Source organism: Micropterus dolomieu, linkage group LG07 (assembly GCF_021292245.1).
Source record: "Micropterus dolomieu isolate WLL.071019.BEF.003 ecotype Adirondacks linkage group LG07, ASM2129224v1, whole genome shotgun sequence".
Taxonomy (NCBI): Eukaryota; Metazoa; Chordata; class Actinopteri; order Centrarchiformes; family Centrarchidae; genus Micropterus; species Micropterus dolomieu.
Genome location: NC_060156.1, coordinates 12,090,791 through 12,118,127, shown reverse-complemented (window position 1 = coordinate 12,118,127; position 27,337 = coordinate 12,090,791). Strand labels below are relative to the sequence as shown.

The window sequence follows — 27,337 nt, the reverse complement described above, 5'->3', positions numbered from 1 at the left end:
CATCAAATTGTAATTTACTCAAATATTTGGAAGTGACTTAAACATTTGTTTAACAACAATTAATTATCAAAATAGTTGCTAATTTATTTTTGTTTTAATTTAATTTAATAATAATAATTGTCTTAATAGAACCTCACTTGTATCTCTAAAAAGGAAAGAAGGTGAACGCACATGTGTCAGTTAGTTCTTCTTAAGAAGGTACCACTTGACTGCTGCCATGGCTTCCTGCTTGGACTCATGGAAGGAGAAAGGCCATTCTGGTCATTCAATTTGACATGCATTTATATAAGAAGATCGCTTTAGTACTGTGAGCGCATTTGTAGTACCGGTGGATTCTGTGGAAACTGAGACATTATGCAATGAGCAATGTTAAGTACCATGCCAGAAATAGGGCCCATTATTATTTTAGATAATTCAAGCAAATGAATGAATGAAAAATCAGTGGAAATCAGATTTTAAAAATCTAACACAAAACTGTGTGAACTGTTAGAAATATCATTTGCATTTGAAAGTTCTTGAACAAAGGTCTCATAAAGGTGCTGTGAGGAATGCAAGGACAGCAATCAGATCCACATCAGGGCTGCACGTCAGATGACTTATTAAGGAGAGAATGACAGGAAGGGCAAGGTTTCTAACTAAGCTCAGCAGAATCAAAGTGTATCAAAAGTACTGCTAGCTGGAGTGCTAATAATAGACCAATACAAACAAAACTCCCAACAGGAACAGAAAGATCAAAACAATGCCTATTTAGTGCTCATGCAGGCGGTGTGAATGGCTTTTGTGTGGTGCTTATTATTGCAATCTCAGTGTAGCAACGGTACAGAGCAAATCTCAGTAATTAACCTATGGTAATGACAAAAGCCAATTTATGGCTCTTAAAGATCAAATGTATCTGGGTTAATGTGAGGTCAATCTAATGCATGTGCGGGAACAGCAGTGCTGGAATTGAAGTAGCTAGTTGGGGAGATGTGTGCTGGGATTACTGCCAGTGTGAATGGTGCTGTCAAAAACATCCATTCTAAATAGACAGTAATGCACAAGCTGTTGTCAGGCTTAATTTGACACAGTAACATTACACATTGTGAACACATTTGTACACTAAATCATCAGTCTTTATAAAGTATGGTGAGCTAAACAGAAGGCAAATATAACAGACACGGTTTTTTGACGTTTAGACATTTTGAATATGAAACCTCAGGCATATGCTGACTTCGTTTTGCAAGCCTTGCCATAAGCTTCACAATTCAAGGAAGAGCCTCTTTTGCTGCCTGCATGCACAGGAAGCCCAGCAGTGTCTGCCACAATGGCTGTACACAGTCTTTAACATCATAAGCCCGGTTTCCACTGCACTGCCCCATCTGGAGTAAGAGAACAGAAAAGGATCAAAGAGTCACACAACCTGCTTTATGAATGTTGGTTGAATCTGCATATGAGCTGTTGCATTGGTAACAAGTGCCCATCATCGTTTTTCTACTTATGTATGCACAAATCAGTAGTATAACTTGTGGCAAACAATTAGAGTTACAACACATCTGCAGGACCAATAACGGCACGGTCAGCACTATAAACCCCCCCCATCCCAGAGAGTATCTGGAACACGCAATTAGAGCACCTCCTTGCTCAGTGTCGAAGTTACAGGAAGTTACAGGACTGTGGCTACATGGTAAGTCACAGGTTATTAAGTTCCTACAGTAGAAAAGGGGCCTTAGAGAACCTCAAAGAAGGTATGATTAGTCAGAAGGTACAAAGATCACTCATATTATCAATATGTAATCTGATGCCATTATCAATATGCCACCGCTTGCTCTTTGAAAGGAAGTTTCGATCCAAGCTGTCAGCAGCTGGGCACCTTTTCACCTGACCTTAGCAAGACATCACTGGATCACTTCAAGGCTTTTGACCAGGTCTTCTAAAAAGGTCTCTTAGGACACTGATCTTGAGTTCTTGATTTCTTAATTCACGATTCTTGTTATCACTTCCAGCTCTGCATGGTCAGGCGCCTTCCTACATTAGAGAGCTACAGTAGTTTCTGCAGCCCCGAATCACCAGCAGATATCTGAGGTTTTTTATTGCTCCAGCCTCAAAACTGAAGGAAACTTACTTTTCTCTCTCTGGACTTTGGATCCATTTTTTACTACTATGATCCTTTACTCTTCTAATGTCTGTTGCTTTGTTTTTTTTTATTGCAAAATACTTTGTGATTATATATATTATATATTATATTACAAATTAACTGACTTGCTCTTTGAGCCCTCCTGACCACTTCGTAGGGCCCTGCCTCTGTAGATAGAGGCCAGATGTTGGGCCACCTGGACACACCGACAGACAAAACAGGCATTAGTTATTCAGCCAGACTCCAAACAGCGCCTACTGACAGATCATGGCTCCTAGGGAGTTATGCTGCATTTAAATAGCACCTTTTGATATTAGATCAATACGACGGATTAACAGTCAAGTCACTCATGGGCAGATGCTGCGGGGAGACAGCATGCTTTGACTGTGATACATTATGTGCCAGAACTAAACAAAGAAGTTATTTCAATTCCAATGGTTTTGTTACTTTTTTTCATAAAAGGTCAAGCGCTGTCAAAAATATCAGCATATTGACCTTTTTAAACATTCCAGAAACATTGGGATCATAGATTATGCTTTCTTCCCCTCTTTCTCGCTAACAAAGGGTTAAAACTCATTCACACCAAAGTCGCAGGGGGCTGCAACTCTCCGTGCTTGTCATTTGCAGGTCACTGTACAGTTCATTTGAAGTCTAACATGGCATGGACTGTCTTGATGATATGTGTGTATTGTCAGGAGGACAGAGACACTGTGCAGGATGACAGCAGGCGCTGTTACTATTTGAGCACATCTGTTCACTGCTCACCTACTTAGGCTTATTCACTCACAGTCCATCACCTACAGATGTCCATACATCATTGTCCATGTTTCGTAGTCTCCGAAACCTGCCAAACATTTTTATGTCTTTGAATCTTGTTTTAGCTGCACACACACTGTTGCAGGACAAATCCCTGTTCTTTGTTATGGTTCAACTTTTGCCTCTTCTAGAAAGTTTTCTAAAGTTTTGCAGTGGCTGGTTTGTTATCTACTGTAGAATATTAAACAACCTCTTTCACGTTTTAATAGTTCATGGACCATAATCAGCAATGAATTGATCCCACTAATAAGTATTGCTTATGTAGCCAAAGCCTGATATATCTTTTTCATCTGTGCCCTAAACCTCCATTGTTGTACAAAAATGATGACATCAACACATCAATGAGCCACACTGTTGCTCATTGACCTGCTGGTCTATTTATTCAATTGCGTATCACATGTTAATCTGAGTCTTGCACTATGCACATTCTTTCTGTTTAAAAATTGTTTGCTAAAAACTAGTGCCCAGGTGTTTTAGAAAATAACCTTTTCAAAATGAAAGAATATATTTGGGATTAAAGTCTTCCGTTCCTACTGAAGACTTAAAAGGTCTGAGTTTGAGTGCCACAGACACGGAGGGGAAGTCAGAAAATAATGATCACATTTATCTTCAGTCTTTTGATGGGATTTGTTGACAAGAAAAATAATGAATAGAAAATTGATTGATATAAGTACAGCTTGACTCTGAAAAGCATGAACACACACATTTAGTGACATTTTTAATGCTATCCCACTTCCTTCTGCACAATAGGAGTTGCTGGTATAGAAGATCAGGATCCCTCACTGACTTCCCAGCCACATTTGTGTTTGATTGGATTTGGTATAAGCTGGGTCTCTGTGGTAAAAAGTACTTCTTTACACACGTAAAGAGTCTTAGTCTTTCTGGCTATGGGAACTGTTTATCAGGTGCAGGGATTAGCTGCAGGAGCAGTTGTTGGCTGGATCATCGACTTGTCACAGTGAGCAGGAGTCGGTTGGGCCACAGACGGAGAACTAGACAGGACAGGGGTCGCCTCCGTGGCACTGGGCAATATTGTGTATATTGTGTAATATGGTGCAGCTAGCCAGTGCAGTCACAGGAGCATTGACCAGCTGAGTCTCAGGGCTGCTCTGTGGCTCTGTATCTGTACAGCAGGGCTGTTTTGTCTCCCTGACCATGTCTCCTCTTGTGACTTCCACAGGACCCAGAGAAAATGGCCAGGTAGGTCCCCTCAAAAGGTGAATTCTGGATATTGAGTTGGCTAGTATGCCAAGATGCAGGTAGATTGATGCCAGCTAGCTGGTTGAATACTATGTAGTGCGGGAATCAAGCTGAGAACCAGGGTCGAGAAAATCCGTGACCCACACAGGTAATGCAGTTCTCAGCCAGGGCTTGGGTCCGGGGCTTTATATAAAAAACATATATAACCAAATTAAACAGGAAATAATTGTTAAATCCAAAACCATGACACTTAGTGAGTGTGTCTTAAATGGTCCCCAGGTCAGGAGGTTAGGAAATTGTCTTTGGAGTAAGCCAAAATTGTTTCAATGCACTGTAAGTTCACCAACAATCATTGTGAGCTGTGTCATTGTGTAAGAGGTAGGAAAAAACAGTTTCTCAGCCAATATTGTGTACCTTACATTCACAGCCACTACACAGAAATAGCTTTCTATTATTAGTATTACTGGATTTGAAACAAAAGTGGTCTGTAAAATATTTGTGATCATGTGACACTAGATGGTCACCAGCAGGGTCTGGAATTAGCACCCGTCTCCTGCCGAATCTGAGTAAATTGTTGGCAAAGGTGGGTAAAATCATCAGGCCATCCACCACTTTGGCAGATAAGGAAAATGCACAACAGAAAGACACATTTAGTAACGTTAGTTTATTGTGGTGATCAGCACAAGCGCCTGAGTCACCAACTGCACACTAGCCAGCACTCAGCTCAGGGAATATATATGGCAGCGTTTCAAACCAAACTCACCATTGGAAGAGGCACAATCCTTCCTGAGTGACAACCAGTGTGTTGCTTGCCAGCAGCACATGCTGAACTATGGGAGGTAACTCCAGTGTTGTCGGAGAATGACTAAGCTTGGTTTTATTTTCGTAGGCCAACTTTTGTATATTAACTAAAAATTTTTTGTTTGCTTGTTGGGATCCAGAAGAGGGTTTTTTTTTTATATATGGACTGTTGTTTTGAACTGAGATAAAGACTTACACATTCATTGGTGGTTGAACTGTGGTTTTGTATTGTGCACTGACTCTCAATACACTGCTTTGAATTTGTGTTTCTTGTCGTCTGTTGGTACCTTTAAAATATCTGTTTGTTAAGGCACAGTGTTCCAGTATTCCAGTGGATAGCACTGGAAGGTCGCGGGTTCTCCCCGTGTCTGCGTGGGCTTCCTCCGGGTTCCATCCGGTTATCCCCACCATCAAAAACATGTTAGTTCTTCAGTCAGTGCAATTGACTGGGCACTGAAAAAAAACCTGGAGTTGGTCCCTGGTCCCTTGAGGGGATGGGTTAAAGTGCAGAGAACGAATTTCTCAACATGTATGTGACAATAAAAGTATCTTCTTCTTCTAAGTAAGGTGAAGGGGTTGTTATGTACTAAATACATGAGTCCTTTTTATATGCAAACATGCATGAAATGTTTTTGTGTAAATATATGTGTAATTATATTTAATGATGGCTTAACGAAATAAATGAAGAATGAAAAAACTTGCTTGCCACAGTGACAGGCAGTGAAAAAAGTTAATTTCAGACGCTGGTCACCAGTTCATTGTCAGTAATATGGAGATTGGTGTTCCTTCCGCATGTCCTTGGAGTAAGGCTTTAAGACTAGAGGACAAAAAACACTCCAGGGTGATGAGACATCTCCTCTTCTGTCTTAGACAAAGACAACAGAGACAGGCGTGTTGGTGAACATAAACATATGGACACCTGTGGTATGACACACACATCCCGCAGATATATGTAACTTGTGTGCCTCTGTGTGCACAAATGAGTTGTCTATTCTCCCTATTTCACTGCTACAGCAGGAAAATAAACAAGCTCCAGCTGCTGCTTCTCAACAATCCACTTTTTCTTATATCGTAGTGACATATAAAGAATTAAATATTAATGCGCTATTGTGTATCGATTGAAAAAATACCTGCCACTATAATGGGCTCGTTGATATTTCTGAATAAAACAATGACAAACTCGTTATCAAAGGGCATTTTTTAAACATTTATGACAGCAGAGTAGCTTTGGAGCAGAAAGCCTCACTTGGGCAATAAAAAGCACGCAGATGAAGACAATACCCATTTATACTTGTTCAAAATGAAAGTTATGCATGATAAACAATGTCTCTTGAGCTGTATTAACCTTGGAAGACCTGGCACAATGGATTCAACAGTCCAATTGATTATTTTGATGGGTGAAAAGGTTCAACTAACACTTCTACTGAAGGTAAACATGTCAGTACAATGTACAGCTCCAAAAGAATTATCACAGTGAACAAAGGGAATACGTTCCTTTGGATGTGAGGGCTAAAAGATTGGACTGAAAATATTCAGTGAAAAAAAGTTTTTCATTCTTTAATTCCAGAGGCAGAGTGAGCGACACTGATGCCTCCTTTGTTCGGCTGACTCATGGTTGGGGAATGGAACTGTTGTGTTCTGTGGAAAGATTTCACCACAAAAACAGAAAAGAGAGTCCACTTCAGGCTGCAGGAACTGAACAAAGAGAGTCTTTAAACATGCCAATCCAGTCAGTGGAGACTCCAGTAGAGTAAAACTGAGTACAGTGGAGTAGAGATCTGCTGCTAGACATGCAAAGACTCTGGTGTGACTGTGAGAAGTCATGGAGACCCTTCTCCCTTAAGGGGAGTACTGGGGGAGACACTTGCTGTCCACTATGGGGGCCAGTAGGTCTTCTGAGGTGTCACCTCCACACAATGTGACAAACCCCTCTGGTGTGACCCTTCTTCACACTCCCCCATCCCCTTCTTTCCACGTTCTTAGACAAATGAGTGAAGACCACAGCCAGGGCAGTACCACAGGCAAGGACGGAGACCGCGTGGACTCCGCCAGTCAAGGCTTCTCGCTCCATCACTTCACACTTATATCCCCCATGCTCCCCTCAGTCCGCTTCCTTTCCCTTTTTTTTCTCAGGCTTCAGGCTCTCTCTGCTCATTTTGTGACTACAGGACTTTTACCAGGGTCTCGCCCAGACATACGCCACATGTCACCCTGCCATCCGTGGCCACACTGCCTGAAGCCAGATGTAGTCTGAGGCTTGATTTGGAGAACCACTGTGACACATCCCCAGCAACCCTTTCTCTACCTTATTTTCTATCTATTCCAGTGATGGAAGAAGCACTCACTTTATTTGAGTAAAAGCATCAATGCAAGAATTTAAAAATCTCCCAGTAAAGGTCCTGCATTCAAAATTCTTTTTCAGTAATAGTACACACATCTGTAGTAAGGTAGAGGCATATTATTATATATCATTAAATTTATTATATATATTACCAGGTTTATTATTATTAGATTATTAGGTGTCATAAATGCATCATTGTGTAAGTAGTCTGCAGTATTTGGATGATTTGTAGCTAGTTTTACTTCCTTTATATATACAGTTATTGTAGGTATAGTACAATGGTTCCTAACCTCGGAGTTGAACCAACACCAAAGGGTCACAAGATAAATCTGAAGGGTCTTGAGATGATTACTGAGGTATTAAAGAAGAAACAACACTAAGTCTAAAGTCATAGCAACTCATTGAGGCTGTACACCAGCAAATCTGTGCTTTGAGCTAAATGCTAATGTTAGCATGCTAACACATTCACAATGACAATGCTAACATGCTGATGCTAAGCAGGTACAATGTTTACCATGGTCAACACCTTAGTTTAGCATACTAACATTTGATAATTATCATAAAGCTTTAAGTAAGTTGAGGTTGATAGGTTTCTGGTTTTGGTATTTGTTCAAGTATTGGACAAATTAAATATTTGACCTTTTGGTGGCTCTAGATGCAAGTTAAAGGCTCACCAAAGTGATTAACAGTCATCCTGAGGGGGACATTAATGTGCCAAATTTCATGCCCTCAGATCCAATAGTGTTTGAGACATTTCACTCAAAACTGCAAGTGTCAACATCTTGATGGCGCGAAGGACAATTCAGGAGGAGACATTGTTTAGGAAACATGAATGTCTGTACAACATTTCATGGAAAGCCATGAATCTCTAATCTTTGCTTTTTATGCAAGTGAAATGTGGAAACAACATCTCACATCTGTCTGAAATGTGAGGCCCCCAACTACACGCTGCTTTTTTGCAAGGGATAACAAGCCAGAAGTGTTGGGAGCAACACTCTGTACAACTCACTGTATTTTACAAGCTCATCATATTTTTTTTATGTAAAATCTTAATCTGAAAAGTAACAATTATGGCTTTCAGATAGGCTAAATGTAGAGGAGTAAAATGTACAATATTTCCCTCTGAAATGTAGTGGAGTAGAACTGTAAAGGAGCATCAAATGGAAATTCTCAAGTAAAGTACAGGTACCTCAAAATTGTGCTTAAGTGCTGTACTTGCACTTACTTACTTCACAGCACTGATAGCTTACAATCATTTCCTTGCACTTAACAGCAGATCAAATGGATTGTGTAAGCCGACTTTCTCTAAATTCTTTTCCTTATAGCATATAGAAGGCAGAGCTGATATTGAGGAATGCAAAAAAAGGGAAAAAACCCTCATGGACTAATCTTGTGCTGAGTACAGCCATGATAATGATGATGGATTAGAAATACTGCAGTGTATTGGGATTACAGTGCTATTAACTGGCCAGGGGACGAGGATGAGGAGGCAGACCAGTATCAAGCTAATCAATCAAATAATCGGGACAAGCCCTTGTCTACTAGACACTTCTCCAAAATCAATAGCTCTGCATTCTGTTTAGATACCCAGTGGTCACTCATTCAATAAAGCTTCCATGGGTTTTGATAAGCCTGCCAGTCGGAAAGGGCCATTTGAGGCTCCAAGTGGGAACAAAATACATCAAACAGGCTCCAGAAAGGCCTCATAAAAATTGCAAATCGAAAACAATATAATTTAATGTGGCAAAGGTTATTTTTCCACTTGTTCATTATCAAATGTCTCATGTGAAAGCATTGCTATAAAGAGGAAAAATCTATTTTGTCTTGAGTGTTTGGGGAAAACAGGAGGGACATGTATTATATCTAAAGGAAAACAAAATAACGATGGAATCAAAGGGGTTCATAAAGTTGCTCTGAGAAATAGTCCTGGTAGTAGAGGTGTCTCCTGTTTCCAGCATAGCTCCCATACATAATTAAAGCAGGAATTTGTATCTGTCTGCACTCTCTGGCCTCCTGATGAATTAATATCTGGTGGAAGTCCTACACAGCCATCAGATTAGCTCATTTATTTCTGTCAGCTGCTTGCTCTATCAGCTATTTGTAAATCAGACAGGGTGGGTGGGTGGGTGGATAAGAGGGGTGTTGAGATTGTTGGACGTGTATTTATTATCATAAATGGCTGTTATGAATTAGGTCTGATTCAAACGTCCAGGCTATAGTGCCGCAAGTGTAAGTGCACAGTGATGACTAATTTTTTTTTTTTCCCTGGAAGAAATGTTATGTTGACATTGTTGTGCTAGTTATACCTTAGCTTCACAACTGTTCTCTGCATATGCCAACATTGTACTGTAAGACTGCAGACACACAGTCATAGGACAACTTGACAGTTTCTTCTGTGAAGATTTGCAAATAACTAAACAAAAGACACACACCCACATAGAGGTCATGATCAGGTAATTGGTAAAATTAGTATAAAAATCAGTGAGATAATCACCATTTATGTCCTGGCGAAGGTAGTTGGGTAGTTCTGGACCAGTCAGGATGAAATTGATGCTCTCCTCCACTAGGATGGCTTGCTGTGTGTGGGTGTGTTTGGGCATCCTTTCCTGGTAAGAAGATGACGCGATAGGATCCAGGCGCTCATGTTGTCGGGACTGGAGGTGTGCATGTGCATGGGAGGGAGCAGAGGTGGGGAGGGGAACAAACAAGAAGACTGCATTAACCTTTGGTCTGCTGGGGAGGGGAGGGCACGAGCGGGCCGGGCTGGTTGAAGGGACACCCCATAATCAGGCTCCTGTCAGCGCTGTTTCCAGGAGATTAATTCAGCTGGTTTCAATTCCAGCCGCTGCTCCCCTAGCCTCAACCCAGGGTGCACATATTGTCCTGTTTAAAACACATGCACGTGGCACTGACTCAATTTAGCAAAGGCATAGCTGAGGGGGAAGGCTGGGTCACAGGAGTGGCCTTCCTCCCTTGCAAACACAAATAACATGCATCAACAAGAAAGCAGAAATCCCAGCTCTGGCCGAGGCAGAGAGGAATCCAACCAGAACTGAGTTTCAACATCCACAAGAGGAAATGATGTTTGATCAGGCTGGACCTCTAAATTATACACAGGAGATGTAAATCTTCTCTTACAGTTAAATAAATGATCACATGATGCCATGACACTCCGCAGCTGTGGTGCTCATTTCTACTAAGCACATGCTCTGAGCCACCCATTCCAACAGAGCTGCTAGACAGCGCCTGGTGGTGTGGCCAGAGGCTGGTGCTAGCTAATCAACTGATGAGACGGCGGCGCTCAGGAGCAGGTGATACAGGAGGACAGTGACAGAGACGTAGGGGCCCACCGTTAGTTACCTGTAATAGCCCGGCATGACGATGTGCACCCCAGCACTGGGCTGACAGATGTCGGGGTTCGTCTGATCATCCATTTTCCGCAGCATGTCTGTAAAAGGTCCCGTGGCATTGATAACACATTTGGCTCTGACATCAAATTCCTGCCCTATGAAAGAAAACAGCATCAATCACCAGGGGCTATTCATCTGTGGCTGGTGACAAGCCGGATTATTAATTTATCAGCGAACGCCCCCCTCTCTCCGTAATAGAGTGGCTTGAGTGTGTCCATGGGAGACTTCCCAGGATTGTAATTAATAGGAAACAGACATACCTAATTTCCCTCTTGCCTCTTTGTGTCACAGAGTAGCTCAGTGGCAGTGACTGAGGGAGCCTTTTGAAATTGTGGAAGGGAAATGTTTGTTAATGTGATGCTTGATGTTGACGAGCTACAGTATATAATGGGACGCATATCAAAAGATACCATGAGGATAGCAAATGATCTGTTTTGACAACAAGATGAATGACAGACTACCCTTTCTAATTTGACATGTGATGCTGCCACTGCTAACAGAGAGAGGAAGAGGAGAAATGGAATGACGAGAGTCATAAGCCTGAAATTCATATTTTTTCAAGGAAGAATTAAAAAAAAAGAGAAAAAAGACAAAGAAAAAAAGAACTGATGACAAAACTGTTTCTATTATTCTTTCAGTCTAAGCCCTCCCTATGTGAGGCCCTCCTCTCACATTATTAAAGTGAGACATCTCCTCCAAGAGCACACTTCCATCTTTTAAAACATCAGGGGGTGGTCATGTGTTGAGATCCTCAAATCTTGGTTATTCATGAAATGTTTCAGAATACCATCTTTTACCCTTAACTGCTTTATTCTTCCAAAGCCGGCCCTATGCATGACATTTAAAAGGTAAGTAAGGCCATTTGGAGTACGCTAATTCCGTCTTATGTTCCTCCCTACAAGATCTGAAGCAGCCCTCTACACCATAAAACGCTTATAAAATATTAAAAGCCCCTGCATTAGATGTGCAATGACTATGTGCAAACTAGCACTAAGAAGTGCTGGGAGGGCCCCTGTTGTGAGAGCAAGAGAGAGTGGGAATAGAGTGAGGCAGGCAGGAAGGAAGCGGCTTTTGTTGGATTTACCTGTGATCACATCCCTGCAGTGCGCTCCGCAGACCCTCTCCTTCCCCGTCTGAGGGTCTGCCCTCTTCAGTAGGTGCACCACTTCAGTGTAATTGGCTATGGCAGCCCCATACCTGGCAGCAGTGAGGGCGATGGTGAGGTTCATTCGAGCATCGTTGTGTTGTCCTGCAGCGGGGGGACAGGACCAGAGCAGGGGGATGTGAGTCACCCCAAGCCTGTGACTGGTGGTATGGAAGTGTGTCGGAACCGATATGTCACATCTGTCCCTGTCACTTTGCATCAGTGCGATGGCTGCTCTGGCCACACAAGGAGCACACTTAAAGCCACAGTGGCCCTTTGGCCTGAGAGTGGGCCCCGACCACCCCTCCCCTCACCTCCCCTCCCCTCCCCTCTCCTGCAGTGGGAAGGGGAACTGCTCTTCGGGAAAAGGCAGGGAACGCGGGGATAAGGAGTAGATGCATCAAAGCCTAAATATACCAAGAGTGCAAAGGTAGGAGCTGACGAACCTGTTGTTTGACAGTGTTTTTTTGCCCTCGTGTGTAACACATGATAGTATGTTATTCCTGCCTTTGGAGGGTGCTCAGTTACTGTCAATTTATTTTATCACCTTTTTTGAATGTGCTTCCACTTACCCCACTGATTTTGACATAATTTACAAAGTTAAATGCAGGGGAGAAACTAAAATGAAAACCACATCAAAGGAGCATTAAAAACAATGACTTCCACTTCTGATGATCACATTTTTCAGTGTGTCAATATGACAGTAAACAGCTCTTGACAGCGGCTGATCTGCTTTTCAAGATCCCTTGGCAGAATCATTTTAATGAACAGAGAAATCTAATATCAAGATTTATGGATTAATTCCTCTTTAGCTCTAAAATACCGGGGATCTATATTCAGAGTCACAAGGTCACAAGTTTTGTAATTTAAATGAAAGGGTCTAAAAGGTGACAAATGAACAAAGCCCAATTTCATTAGGAAGTGATTCTTATGTACATCTTTGAAGATTTATTGCTGGACAATCCCTTGGTTCAAAAGTAAAGAGAGAATCGAGATGATTAATCACTTTTAATGTTGGTGTCTCGGGTGACTTTCTTTCTATTTGTTATTGCCAAGTAAGTTCAAGTCCTCATTGTTGGCCAGGGAAAATGTTGCTACTTTGCAGGAATGAGCAGGGTCCTTTGTGCCCTGATTTATTTTACATTTGAGCGACTTGAGGCTAGCTAGCTGGTGGGGTCTGCTTAATGCTACGGCATGCTGGAAGCAATTCCCCCACTACGGGAAATAAATAAATAAATTGAAAGCAAAAAGTAAAAAAACAAGAAAACAACAGATTTAAAGGCCACATTTTAGAATGAATTACATACAAGAGTATGCACCCTGCCATGATATATTAGGAAGACCATGGAATCCACTTCTTCATCTCTGTAGGGTGAATGTGACCATTATAGTATGTGGTTAGCAAACTTATGCCACTGGTGTTGTGGGTGTGCATACACACCACCGGTGATACACACACACACACACACACACACACACACCAGTAGGCAGTGTCTGATCCTTGGTGATTGCTGAGCCTCCTAATGACCTTTGACCCAGTGATCCACAGCTCTCTGTTGTGAGTCTGTCACAGATTGGCACTGGGCAAAGAACAGGAGCATTAATACTACATTAAATGTCAGGAATTCAAGGATTAGTCAGATTGTGGTACCAGGATTTATGAATGAACAGCATAGAACAGCTATAACAACCTGACACACTGATGAAGATAACTATAATGATGATGATAATTATCATCAGCAATTAAAAGCCAAAATGGCCGAATGACAGAGCAGAGCTAAATGAGCATCAAAGCTCCCTGGAGGAACAGGAGCCCTCCCTCCCTCCTCCCCTCCTTCCCTCCCATCCTACCCCTACCTCCGCTCGGCTCACACCACCACTCGTTCCAGCCTCCTGGAGGTACGAAACTCAGTGGAGTGAGAGGAACTGGACAAAATACTGCAAAATGACAGGCACAATTAATGACAATGAATTTCATGTCTCCCAGTCATAGAGCCAGAGATGCTTGGCTGGGCTGACTTGTCCAATTAAATTGTTACAGGTACAGTGGGAGATGAAGTTATTATTCCCTATGCTTTTGTCAATTACTCCTCTAGCACAAAGAATAAGGGCACAGCTGAACACACAACAAGAGGCAATATTTCCTTAAAAGTATAAAAGTTTAAAAAAAGAGTCCAGAATTGTGGTTTAGTATTTATAACAGATTTCATTTTACAGAATGTTTAGAGGATGTCTGCTGTGCGTGGATATTTTAAGTTTGTCTGTGTGATTTATGGGTATGGAGTCTGACAATCTGTTTGTCATTTCTTACAAAATTGGATGTTTGCAAAGACTGCGTTTTCTAAGGCTAAAGGATGTCTACATGTTGAAACTATCTGACCATGATGGTTTGAAAAATCCTGAGGAGATGAACCCGAGCAGTCAAAGCCCGATCCCCAGTAAAGAAGGTCAGGACAGAAAATGTCACTGCCATAATGTACCCAGTTGCGTATGGGAAAAGGGGTGGAAAAGACAGCTTGAGGAAAAATTAAGTGTAATTTTCTCATTCTTCCCTTCTACACTAATTATGATAGATGAATCAAATCCTATTAATATTATAAAACTCTACACATTGCTTTTCATATTTCCTTTCCAAATGTTGCTGCTTTCTAGAAGTACAAAAGACTGTTATTATAAAACTGAAAAATATAAATAGCTCATGTAAAATACCCCCCTCTCCTACTTACTTCTGCTAAATGAATAAGGTTGACAGATCACTGCTCAGATAGTGGCCGTATTCCCTCACAAGTGTGTTGCCTTTTTGCAGTACATGGGAATCCACATATCCTCAAATGCTAAATGAAGTCTGACAGATAGCCTAGAGAAACAAAGTTGGGAGTTTGCAGCTACAAGGGAGACCCTGAGTGAACAGGACATGCTACGTACACCCTGGCTAACAATCAACATATGCTTTGTTTTTCTGATGCCAACACGAGGCACATATAGCCTGGAGAAAGATGGATCCTGGGACTGGTGGAACGCAATGCCTACTGGCTATTTTATGTTTTTAAAAATGCTGTTTTTAATTTGTTTACGCTCGCATACACAGGAATTAGACGGCTATGTGGGACACAAGACATTTTACTAAGGTATTTAAGGTATGATCTGGAATGATTGCTGACAAATAATGATTAAAACTCATTTAATAATATTTTCGCTCCTGTTGCCAAACAGACATCTTGTCTGCGCTGCTCTCCTTTTAATACTACCTAATTTATGTAAAGGTTTATAAGGGTTTATGTTGGGGTGTAACCGGTAATGACTTCCAATGTGCACACAGCTGTTATGTGATGTTATATTTGGTGAGACATTCTAAGAAATCTTTTATCGCTGCAGATGAAATATCTGTTGTTCTAAAAGTCAAATCCCTAAACATGCTCTCCTCACACTTGTTGTTCATGTAAGACAAGAGAAGTTTTGCAATCACTCAAAACAGATAAGAGGATAGATTTAGATTTCTACAATTTGCAGTCAGATTGCTGCTACCAGCATCTCCAGCTGTGATAAGTGCTATAATTTAACATTGTGCAAAGTGATTCATACACTTTCATGGTGCAGAGTAATGTGTACAGCACACTATGTACTGTTCAGAGCACTGAGCATCATAATAAACACTGGCTCCCACCACACTGGAAGAGTACAGGAATCACCACCTCGCAATACCAGGACAAATATGACATCTGCGAGGTTGGTAATATGTGCTGTGGATCACATGTTCCCACAGAGTCACACTTTTTTATTCTCTATGATGCTGTCAGCAGCTTTCTTCTCTATGACAGTGTTTGCAGCACTGAAAAGGACTTCATTTTATGATAGGCCTGAACTCGGGTTTGACTGATGATAGTTGGGTCAGATAAGGCTTTGTGCGGGTGAAGGAGGGGTTCTGGGATGGTGACAGGCTGCATGATGAGTTAAGACGCTGCCACGGCCCAGCAATGAGAGAGAAATCAGAAAATCTCCTATCCCCCTCTCAGTAATGAGCCACACCTGTACACTGCTTTAAATACCAGAGAGAAGCTTTAAATGTCAGGTGCAATTAAAGCTTATGATTCAAGGCTGCACAAATCAAATCAAGGCCCTTGAGTTCACCCAAGTCTGAGAGAGCAGAGGCGAGATGGTGCAGAGATGCCATGGACCACTCTTCCTTTACCTTACACTTCAATGGGCCTCTCAGCCCAAAGGTGATTGTAAAGTTTACTACCATCCGGCTGAACTTCTCCATCTTCCCAACTTCATGCCTTTATCAAGGCAAAGGTTTACTGCTTTTTCTGGTATATGAGGTGAAAAATGATCAGAGACTAGGTGAAATGAGATTTTACTTATACACCTGAAGCGTTATGGATTTGGGAGCTGACAAATAGGTGTGATAGTTGACCAACTGGACTGGACATGTGCTGGACAGGGGCTCATTTAATGATGTAATGACTGGAGAGGAGAGTCAAAAAGGACAATTTGTCAGAGATAAAATCTCTTCTAATTATTATGAATTATTGAATAATAGAATTAATGTTCTTTTTGATTATTCAATGAATTGTTCCATGACATACAACCATGAAAATTGCCCCTGACAGTTTCCCAGAGTCCAAGGGTTCAAGCCTTTTTTTCTGTCCAACCAATAGTTCAAACATAAACATATTGCATTTACTATGATATAAAACAAAGAAAATCACCAATCATTAACTTATGGGAAATTGGTGAATTTCTGCTGTTTTTGCTTTGAAGACTTAATCCACCAATTGTTTCAGCTCATAATTCTAACTTTAATTCAGCCTTTGTGTGGATTCTTAAAGTAATAAATCAAACATGATCTGTGCGCATATTTCAATGACAGCAATGGCAGATTACAGTTTACCTTGCCCTGCTGGTATCAGAACATTTTATTTCTCTAATGAAGGATTAGACTACAATTGTATTTCCTGCATGTTTGTTAGTTAGTTAATTCCTGAATTAGAGTTGAGCTTTTGGGGGAAAATATTATTGCGACTAGACTAGTCTTCAGTTCCCAGTCCCCAAAACTGTTACTTTAATTTGCCCTCTGTTTGATCCAAGACATGTAGTACAGCCTACATTTGACTGTCAAGCTGCTGACTAGGCAGTTGTGTTTTCTGCAATCACACTAATTGGTCTCTTCTGCTGCTCACCTCCAGGACCCTCATATGTTCATACAGATAGTGAAATAAGGGTCCTAAAGAAAACACAAGCTGAGAATAATAATGAGATTTTCCATATACTCTGAAGTGTAACAGAAAATGGTGACATTTCAGTTTGAACCTTGGTGACTCGTCTTAAACAATTCCCATAGGAGGAGACATAGGCTTCATTCCACCTATTACTGAAAGATAATTTTATGAATTAATTCACAATATGATAACAACATAGGTCTGCTAAGTTGTAAGAATTCTTTAAAACAACTTCAGAAAATTCCAGGCAGGCAGTCATTCAAGGCAAACATGTCAGTGCTTCCCGTGAATGAAAAATGAACATGGGAGGGTAAATAAAGCAATATGACCAGAGGGACCAGGAATTCTGCGGATAAGTGTCAGCTGCGGAGAAAAAATGAAGCATTTACCTGTTTGTAATCCAATTTCATGATGGCTTTCTGTAGATATCGGACTCCTCCGTGAATGAGCTTGGTGCTCCGGCTGCTGGAGCCTGATGAGAAATTGTCTCCATGCACAAGGGCAGTTTTGAGATCTGACAATAGGAGCCAAGCAAACACATCAACATTTGGATACTTATTGTCCCAAATCTTTAGAATGGATCAAGATGATATTCACATATGCACAACTTTCCACTGTAATATTCATGACGAGAACAATATTGTGAGGCCATACATATTCCATTGGTTAAAAACAACAATCATTTCCACCAGTATGACAGCAAGAACCTCAAGGAGGGACTGCATGTTTTGAAAACACAGTTATAGAAACCCTTGAGAAGAAATCTAGAAACATCGTTTTTTTCTTCTGAACAGTTTTTATACATGTATTTGAGACAAATCATCTAACTTTCATAATATTTTTAACACTGAAATTGCTCTTTACTTTGCCTATTAGAAGCTTATTTGCTGTCCCAGATGGTCTGTAAATCCCAGTTTTGAAAAGAAGAAAGGAAGAATAACTGAGGATTAGAAGAAAGGGTTTGGACACCCCCTCTAGACTGCCATTAGACAACCCGAGTAAATAAAGGGGCAAAACATATTTAAGAAGCCTACAACCAGCAGCATAGATAATTGATTTGGTATGTAATGGTAACCACAAGAGGATACTCTCACTCATTGGAAGAGAACAAAAGAGTTATCATTCTTTTTTTTTGGGTGATTGGACTAAAGCCCATAGACTTGTTAAGGGGAGAAATGCTCCCAGTCTAAACATGCTGCTGCTCTAGACTTCACAGCAGACGTGCGAACCGCCTTACAAATCAAACCCCAGAGACATGGCTTGGAAGCAACTCCATCACAATGGCAAGGAGGTTATGCAATATCAGGGTGGAGTATGCCCATTTGTGGTTGCAAGTAGGGGCTGAATAAGAGTCTGCCATGAGAAATCCTCTCAAAAAGCTGCTCCAAAAAGCTGATACTGAAGGAAAATTAGGGATTTATTAGCTCTATTGCTCATGAAACCCCAAGACATTCCTAGTACACGAGTTGAGATTTGTTTTTTAAGTCCTAATTTGGTATTAAAAAAAAAACATGGACCACATATCATTGGGAACAGGCTGTAGCTTAATGGCTGGTGTTATTCTATGTAAAAGACCAAAACCAAATTTGTATTAGTTCGTCTGACTTCTTCACCATTTGGTCATCAAATTATGCCCAAGACCACCGGTTCCTACAAACGGGTCACAAATTTGTAGCTTCTTTTTTGTGCAGTGCTTGGAAATTTCCTTAAACAGCATGGCACTGTACTTTTCAGCAAATATTACACAAAAAGGAGTAAATGTGCATTTTGGGGGACTATTTTCAGTTGAAGATTAATACACATTTGGTGCTCTAATGAGCATGTCACCCAGTGTAATGGTTTGGACATAAATGGAAGTGTATGGAACAGCGGACTAAGATTTATCAGGATTTGGCAACACATTAAGATCAATTTGTTGCTGGTTTTCGTCTTTTCATGAGATTTGTTAAAAATATATACATCACCTGACTTAAGGGTTAGAGAATGTTTGCTTCTATATACATTCACAATATCTATATAAGCTGGCAAAATCAACAGTGCAAATCAAAAAGAGCCTGTTGTCCCTGTTAGTACGTGTATGAGGTTGTCCTGAACAGTTTCCCAGGTCCCAGAAACCAGTGGTGAACTCAAACTAAATAACCCCTACTGCTCGAATGAGCAATACAGTACTCCAGCTCTTTTTTATTTTCAAACCAGAGGACAAAAGCAACTTACAACTGAGTGCAACTAAATTGAGTAAGTGGCTCCTCCTCCACCGATGAACCCATCAAACCACAGTGAGACCTTTGTAAGGCCACTATTTGAGCTCCTCTGGATGGGAGCTCATCCATAAGGCCTACTAACCACACATACGCATACCCGTTTGTTTTTACCTGTTCAGCTGCCTCTACATGCAATACACAGGCCTATAACATCCATGCAAAAGAAAACCAGTCATCCATTTCATTGTCATGTGACTCCAGGGGACAGTACACATTAATAAATGTGTTTCATTTGTATGCATATGTCTTTATAGTCCTCATGATGGATTTAAGAAAAAAGAAGCCATGTATTTTCTGTGACAAAGCTGCCAAACACCATCAAGCAATAAAAAACAATATATCACATGCTTATTTATATTCCACTCCCAATAACATTTCAAAATATTATCTTTCTAGATTAATCACAAAATCTGCATGTGGCACGCAGACGGGCTGCACTGAGACATGTTAACAAACAAACTTGACTAATTGCAAGACACGTACTTAGTAAAGAATATGATGGGAAAGGATTATCTAAAATAAGCAAAAATTTTAAGAAACAAATGACAGCTATTCTCAAATTCACTGCAATTGTTAGTTATACTCACTACCATCTGTTAGAACAGAGAGGCAATAGTGAAAAGGATTAAACTAAAATTAGTCCCTAAGTAGCTCCTTATTATTCATCCCATAATGTAATACATGTAGAATGAAATTGTGTACAAGTATCATCAGTATCACTTTTTTATTCAGCAAACGTAATCTGAGGCCTCCTAATTATATTACTATTACTTTGTTACCAACACACCACACTGAGTATTGCTCAGCAACACTTAACTGTAAGGCTATAAAATGCAATCAAACCTCCTATAGCAGTGACAGCAGTCCCCATTACTGCCGTGTGGAATGTCATTCCTCCTCCTGCAATATGCAGATGTAGCTCAGTTGGTGATCAACAGCAAAAAAGAAGAAAAAGAACAGCAAAGATTGCAGTGCAGGTAATTCATTGCTGAAACAAACTAAAGAGTAGGCCTAGTGTAGCTGTTGAGCTGCATTCAGAGTTCATGGATTTAAGGTTTCCCAGAGTTTGCAGGCCTTTATCAAAGAAACATCTAGTGGTGGAAAGTATATTTACTCCAGTACTTGAGTACAAATTTAAATTACCTGTACTTTACTTGAATATTAAAATACAATGAAAGATTAAACTAGTGGTTCCCAACCTTTTTGACTTTTGACCTCTGAAAAAAACAATGTCTAGTTGGGGCTCAGATATCATGATTCAGATATCTCTGGATATCTATATTCAGATATCGATAGATGTTCGCAGTTCCACAAAAGAGACATCTCCCCTATAAACTTCTCTCACGGATTCATTTAAATAACTTTTTCAGGCCCAAAAGCTCAAACCCAATACTTCTCAAAAACTAAAGATGGGAAAAAAGTCCCCAAAATAAAGGAAAATTTGCATTTCAGAACTGTTTCCTTTTTCATTAATCATATCACGACATCTCAGATTTGTCATGTGGCCCTTTGGAGGGGCCGACCAATCGGTTGGGAACCACTAGACTAAACTACCTAACTGTATATAATGTAGTTAAACTAGCTCCACCACAACCAGCTACAACAGCATTTGTATTAGCAAACTCAATATGTCATATCTAATATATCAGTTACAGGTGACGTGACTGGGATCTTACTGCAGAATGAGTACTTTTACTTTGATACTTTAAGGACATTTTGCTGGTGATATTTTTTCACTTTATATTAGGTAGAATTTTGAACGTAGGAATTTTACTTGTAATGAAGTATTTAAACATGGTTGTATTTGTACATTTACTTCAATAAATGATATGAACACTTCTTCCACCACTGGAAGAATGATTAAGGCTGTGCCTATGAACTTTACTTTGTTGTAAACAATGTCTCCATCTTACCATGCCCTTTCTACTGGTCTAGAACCAGGTCTGCCTCCTTACACCACAGTTTGAATGTTGCACTGCACTAAACTGAAGCCACAAGGAGAAAAATCCCATCCCAGCTGCTTAGAGGAGAAAGCCTGGCAGCTTAGGCAAAGCTTTATCCAGTTCCCTCATTATCCATTCTAGGACACTTTAGTGGGGCCGAAATGGAGTCGCAGCAAATTCCAGTACAAAAAGAAATCTGCCACAGTGTGCCCACTATCAGCGTATAACTTCGATGAGCAGGCTTTGCAAGCTGCTAAATCTACTCACACCTCAAACAAGTTGGGTAAGCGATTTAACTGCATGTAGCATTATAAGAGAGCAAAAGTACATTTTGTGTGACTAAAATAATTCAATAATTTGGTGTGTTACTTTTTAGGCAAAAGTCATCAATACATTTCACCACTGATCTTTTTAATGCCCAATAGCGAGTGGCAATGTCATGGTATATAGGAGTCCTTAAGGCCTGCATTCATAACCATTACAAAGAGATTCACTTTTATAACTCAGATATATTATTAATCAAAGAGATTGAAAAAGAAACTAATGGTTTGTCTGATTTTCACCAGGGCATAATCCAGCCAGCAATTGATTGTGGCACCAGGGACACCTGCAGCTTCAGAATACATTTTCACTTTCAGGAGAAGAGAAAAAAACAGCACCACGAGGAAATATTGCCCCACCACATGAATATGCAGGGACTTGATACCAGCAGTGTCATTACTAATGTTGCTGCCAATTACAGAGCATGTCATGACACTGTGATTCATGAATATTCATCGTTGACTGATATAGACAGCAGCAGTATGCAGCGGCCTCTATTCCCATTTTACTATCTCATTGTGAATGGTGAACAGGTACCTCCATCATGCCATGGAGGCGCCTTCCAGCTGCAAGACAAGCTGTTCCATAAGGCATTGCTAGTTAACAGTGTGTTATATAAAGGTGTATAAAAGTGATGAAGTGCTCCCTAGCTCTAAAGAGCAGGCATTAAAGCATATTAAGTAGACGTTTAAGCTTGTAAAGTGGGATTCTAGAAATGGAAAGAAGACACTGAGCAAAGGGATGCCTTCAGGGTCGGGCTGTTCAATTCTCAAAGAAAGTTTGATACCTGCTGGGGCTTAGGTATTAAATGGGGTTTGTGTGAGGGGCCAGCAAATTTGCAAACCACCTAGGCTTCAATTTAAGGAGAGTGGAACAACTCTCTCCTAGTTTTGTATCCAGTTTTCGGGCTAACTACAGTAAAGCATCAACCAGCTCCTGTTTCATACAATTCCAAGTAAGTAGATTTAATGAGTGATTAAGAAATTGAAAAAAGTAGAAAGCCCATTAGTGAAACACGTTCTCAAGTGTTTTCATACTTTTGTCAAGCAATCTGCTTAAAGATAACTGTATGCACTATTCACTGGCACCGAACGTCGCACTAGAGCACCAGCATCTCAGACCAAAACAAATGGTCGCTACGGTCCACCAGACTCCATTGAGAAAAACCAAAACCATATATGTTAATCTTTCCACTGTTTCAGCAATCACTAAGTCTGGCAAGGTGGAAATAAACCCTTAATTCACAGCGTTACATTAATAAAGAAACAGCTGTTATATCGCTCTCCTCACAGACGAACAGTTTCACAGGGAGGGGGGACTCAGACATTAACATGCACTAACATGCAGCAAAACAAGGCACAGAGAAGCTTGGATAACAACGCACACAGGAAGTGTGATATCATTCTCTGCTCAGGACGCCATTTTTCCACTACATCTTTACATAGCAAATAGTTGTATGCTGCTATATTTAATGTTCTATATTAATATGAAACTTTAAAGGTCCAGGGTGTAATATTTAGGAGGATCTATTGACAGAAATGCAGTATAATATCCATAAATATGTTTTCAGTGGTGATTAAAGACCTTACAACCTTAATGAACTGTTATATTTTTATTACCTTATAATGAGCCATTTCTACCTACATACATTGCGGGTCCCCTTTCATGGAAGTCTGCATGATGAGCCGTTGGTTGCAATTTGCAACCCTCACCACTAGATGCCACTAAACTTACACACTGAACCTTTAAAGCAACATTATGTAGTATTTTTATCTTAAAATAACATCATCAAAATCATTTGAAGGTACACTGACTTGCAATCATGGTGAATGACGTCACTATCATTGCTGATTCGGCCTGTGCAAGCTTTGTCTGGCACTATGTAGGACTGAAATCCTGGACAGGATTTTTACGACACCATGACACAGCAAGCAAGCTATAAGAAGAAAAAATATAGAATGTACAATGGACAGTAAAACTTCACTTAATATCCTGGCCTTTTATTTACTTCAATTACTGAACTCACGCTGCTTATATTTGGGACAGGCGCCTAAATGAGACTGGCCTTTAATTCCTTTCGCACAAAAGTTATAGTTCATAGTATAATTTTAACAAATGCACATGGTGAATTATGCTATGAAACTGTAGGTGCGCCAAGTTACACAAAAAAAACACATCTTACATAATGTTGCTTAAAAAATTTAATCTTTAGAAAGTGGTGGTTCACAGAAAATTTCCATTTTCAACAGCTTTATACACCCGCTGCACTACACTATTCCTCTTTCTCTAAAGTTACTTCACAGGTAAGAGATGGCATGCAAAACATGCTGTGAACTGATACAAATGAAGAAATGCCTATAGGTTAAAACAGTAGAATACGTATTGCACTACCAGCTACAACATTAAAGTACTACTTACACAACAACAGTGGTGGAGAAAATATTCAGATACTAGACTTAAATAAAATAAGCATTTAAATAAAGTATACTCTTACAAGTAAATGCCCTGCTTTTGAAATTTTAATTAAGTAAAGGTACATATTATAAGCAAAATGTGCTTGATGTACCAAAAGTCCAAGTACTCATTCTGCAGCCGAATGGTGCATTTTTATTGGATTATAATTAGTGATGCATGAAGATGTCAGCAGTATTTTGATGGTGCAGCTGATCATGGCAGCTGATCAACTTTATATTGTCTTTGGCTGTTAAATCTGTAACAAATCATTATATTTTATAAGCTGGTAATGATTTGTATGTGAAATCTTAATAATAATTTATGCTAAATAAATGTTGTGGATAAAAAAATACAATATTTCCTTCTGTGCTGCAGTGGAGTACAAGTGTAAAGTAGCAGAAACTCTAAATACTCAAATTTAAGTAAAAAAATGAGTTGAGTAAATATACTTTATTACGTTCCTCCTAAATGCCATCACATCCACTCCTTTAAATGTTTTCGAAAAGTATTTTTCATTGTGGTATTACTACTTACATCTTTTCACATTTTATGTTATACCTGTTCGTACTAAAATACAGTCATATCAAACTTTAATAAGTTAGGTGAGCTAAATGAAGCTGTGCCGCATCTAAAAATGCTGCAGGTATTGGGTAGGCATGTGGTCTGTGTGAGTGAGATACTTTGATAATAATCTTATAATTCCCATCATGGTCAGATCTCTTTGTATCCAGATGACAACAGAAAAATAACTGGAGTTATAGTGAAGTAAAGTGCTCAAGTAAGCTGGATCCATGTTGCAATCACAAAAAAAAAATCTGGATTTGGAAATTACTTTTGCATAGGGTGCACATTTGCTTTTAACTGCCATCCCTCTGGAGCCAAATTTAGTTGCTTCATAATGGAATCAAGAATTTATTTAGCAAATTAAGTGGTGATCTCTGTTCACTTTCCTGCTCCAACCCTGTCTCACTCCCAAGTTGTCACATATGGACACTTGATCAAGACCCCTTTGCGTCACTTTTGAACGCACTGGTTAGCCTACCCCTTTAGCATCATTTTTGAATGCTACAAGCATTATGCTAGATGTCAGGTCAATGTCAGATGAAGTAGTATGAAGAGTGACACAGTCCTCAACAAACACCGGACTTTCACCCAGGAGACCGGTGTTTGCGGAGAAATCAGTCAAAGTTCACTTCTTTTTAATTTAAGTTTAGATAGCTAATGTACTTAATTACCTAACTAACTTAATTAAAATACTTATTTTAGCCCAAACCATACCTAAAGTAAACCAAGTGGTGTGTAACCCTAACCAAACTATGACCGTTTCACAACGCTGACCACGTTTTATATTTTGAAAGTCTAACCAGACGTAGCATATTTATTGTTGTTAACTTGACTGTGGAGCCCTGCGCGTCCCGAAATGACGCAAATAAGTACCAGATGCGTTGAAAAGTGACGCCCAGGGGTTTTGATGAAGACTCCATGTGACAACTTGGGAGTGAGAAGGTGTTGCCTGCTTTCACCCTGGGTCAACCCTGCAGGCAGCAGACAGCCTCTGGTCTGACTGTAACACGGATCCATAAGCATCTTGTGACCTTGAGATGAGGATCTGCTCCACTAATTAAGTGCATTTCCTGCATATTTCCAAATTGTACCTGCAAAGAATTTAATAATTGAGAGCTGTGACCGTCTATAAGCAGATCTCTCTCTCTCTCTCTCAGTACAGCATAAGCGCGCACGGTCGCGCGCCCACACACATTTCTTCAAAGTTAAAAATATAATCTCAGAAAATAACTTGTGTGTGATTTAACCTAACTCCTCACTTTCAAGTGACTGACAATTAATTGCGCATATAAATGGGAAGTTAATTATTCTTCAGTAAAATGGCCAATTAAACTGCTAATTGTGTTTTCATTCCAAATTCTAAACGTTAAATGGATAACAGAAACACAGTGTGACCATGCAGTGGCGTGAAAGCTTGTCATGGATGTTTTTCAGACAACACCATTTGAAGGCTTTAAGCAGAGGTGCATCACATTCCTATGTAAATACATGGTCAGTAGATTTCTGCGCATAGTGAAAGGTTTTTGCAAGTGTTGACAAACTACTATGAATATAAGCTAAGCCTCCTGTAAAAGATGCAAGCGAAACTGGTGTAATTAGCAGAGCTAAGGGAAGGAGGTCAAGATAATTACAACTTCTTAAAAAGCACCAGAACTTTTACTACACTATTCAGCTTCTGAATATTCACAGTGCAGTGTGGAGAATTTGTAATTTACAAATCCTGCCGTATAGCCCACCTGAAACGACTGGGCGTGACCACACAGACTTAATGGGGTTGGGTTAATTAAAAGGTTAATTGTATGAAACAGGAGCTGGTTGATGTATGGCTGGTGAACAATAGTGTCCTCTAGAGGTGAGTAACCATGATCTACCCACCCCACCACCCCCTCTTGCAAACTCTGTCCTTGTGTGCACTGAGTACAGGGCAGTCAGAAAAACTGCTCTGAGATTGATGGCTGTTCTGTGGCTCTTATAATAAAACATCATTCCACTAGAAGTAATATGATGCCTCGTGCTATGTGACGCTGGCTGCTGTATGCATGTATGCGGGCACCTCTACATGCCTTTTGCACCTTATGTGTTCGCCTCCTCATCATATTGACTTGCTGCCTAGGCAAGTATGCATCCAGAAAAAAAAAAATGGCCAACTTGATTGGCTACAAGGTGTTGGTGTAAGATTACACTGAGATCAGTTATTCCATCGCAGAACAATAAGGCCAAAAGATTATTTTGGCAACTGCATCAACTTGAGCGTTTTCTGCGTCACTCTCCATTCTGCCCGCTCCTATCACGTTTCCCTCTCTGGGGACTAAATTGGTTCCCCCATGACAACTGGCTACAGGCCCACTAATTACCCCCCCCCCCCCCCCCCCCCCCCCCCCCCCCCCCCCCCCCCCCCCCCCCCCACACACACACACACACCCCTTCCTCCATGAGGAGCTCACATACACTGTACCAGCTCTATGAATAGGCACCCCACCCCACAAACCCCACCCCATCAGAGGTCTAAATTTGGAACACAATTGAAATACAGTAATCCTGTCAGAAGATAACGAAGAATAATATTGACCCCCACCCGCTTCATTAGGCCTATTTCATCCAAGTGTAGTGAGTCTGGCCTGTCAGCCTCATTGTGACATAACTGTGCCCATGTGCCAATGTACACTCATCTCCATTTAACACTGAAATATGCAATAAATAAACTCAATACAAGTCAGTGGGGTTGTTTTAAACTGTAAACTGTGTGCGTT

At 40.4% G+C, this 27,337-nt stretch overlaps 1 long non-coding RNA gene across 6 annotated transcripts in view; it reads right to left on the bottom strand.

The window, feature by feature from the left end:
* LOC123973911 overlaps window positions 1-27,337 on the bottom strand; it is a 139,496-nt gene that overhangs the window by 16,668 nt on the left and 95,491 nt on the right. For 5 of the 6 annotated variants that reach the window (XR_006825729.1, XR_006825731.1, XR_006825734.1 and 2 more), the window contains 4 exons: window positions 17,434-17,558; window positions 11,766-11,930; window positions 10,632-10,776; window positions 9,766-9,925 (listed from right to left, as the gene is read on the bottom strand). This is a non-coding gene — a long non-coding RNA (uncharacterized LOC123973911). Of the gene's footprint in view, window positions 1-1,230; window positions 1,359-9,765; window positions 9,926-10,631; window positions 10,777-11,765; window positions 11,931-17,433; window positions 17,559-27,337 lie in introns of those variants that run through there. The other variant, XR_006825730.1, reaches the window with a different exon arrangement.